The sequence below is a fragment of the Oryx dammah genome, unplaced genomic scaffold (genome assembly GCF_014754425.2).
Source record: "Oryx dammah isolate SB20612 unplaced genomic scaffold, SCBI_Odam_1.1 HiC_scaffold_9707, whole genome shotgun sequence".
Classification (NCBI taxonomy): Eukaryota; Metazoa; Chordata; class Mammalia; order Artiodactyla; family Bovidae; genus Oryx; species Oryx dammah.
This window is the reverse complement of record NW_024079203.1, coordinates 1-1,166: the sequence shown is the minus strand read 5'-3', so window position 1 is coordinate 1,166 and position 1,166 is coordinate 1. Positions and strand designations below refer to the sequence as shown.

The window sequence follows — 1,166 nt, the reverse complement described above, 5'->3', positions numbered from 1 at the left end:
AAGTGTTCTGGGGCAGGTGGAGGAGCTGGAAGAGCAGCATGCCAAATGGCTAGAGCTTACGGCTTAAAGATTTTGGGCACAGCTACTACTGAGGAAGGACAAAAGTTTGCTTTCCAAAATGAAGCCCACGAAGTGTTTAATCACAAAGAAGCTAATTATATTGATAAAACTAAGAAATCTGTTGGTGAAAAAAGAGTTGATGTGACTATTGAAATGTTTGCTAATGTCAATCTTAGCGATGCTTTGAATTTTTTTGTCACACGGAGGATGAGAAATAGTTGTTGGCCGCAGAGGTTCTATTGAAATAAACCCACAGGATCCATGACAAAGGAATCTAGCATAAGAGGAGTAGCTCTCCCTTCATCCTCCAAGGAGGAATTCCAGCAGTTTGCAGCAGCCCTCCAAGCTGGAATGGAAATTGGTTGGTTGAGACCAGTAATAGGCCCCCAGTATTCACTGGCCCAGGCAGCCCAGGCTCATGAAGATATCATTCATAACTATGGGGCTATGGGAAAATGATTCTTCTCTTAAAATGATTAATCCTTTCATTGATTTCCTGTGTAATTAGAGGTTTCTTACCTGAGTTTTGAGTACACTGCGTTTGCTGCTTAGCATTCATTTGATTCAGTGAGTTTCTTCTATTGAAAAAAAGAAGATTTCTTTTTAGCAATCACAGGCGTTGGAGTATAGTTTATTTTATAGCTGGCAATATTCTTTATGCCTCTACCTCTCATCCAGGAGTCATGATAATGGGAACGAGGATGCTAGTGGTCACTTGGCGCTGGAGGACATTACAGAAATTCCTAACCCATGCTCATCATCAATTCCATACCTTTGCCTAAAACATGCTAATTCAAAATAGGACTCTTGATTCCCAAGCCTACTTCTCCTTATAAAGTTTCTTTACTCTCTGATTAGCCCACAGCTGGAGAAGGCAATGGCACCCTACTCCAGTACTCTTGCCTGGAGAATTCCATGGACGGAGGAGCCTTGTAGGCTGCAGTTCATGGGGTCGCGAAGAGTCAGACACGACTGAGAGACTTTACTTTCACTTTTCACTTCCGTGCATTGGAGAAGGAAATGGCAACCCACTCCAGTGTTCTTGCTTGGAGAGTCCCAGGGACGGCGGAGCCTGGTGGGCTGCCGTCTATGGGGTCGCACAGAGT

General features: G+C 43.8%; 1 pseudogene; it reads left to right on the top strand.

Annotated features, from left to right (window-relative positions):
- The first annotated feature begins 15 nt into the window (after nucleotides 1-15).
- LOC120860130 lies at nucleotides 16-600 on the top strand (annotated as a pseudogene).
- The last annotated feature ends 566 nt before the right edge of the window (nucleotides 601-1,166 follow it).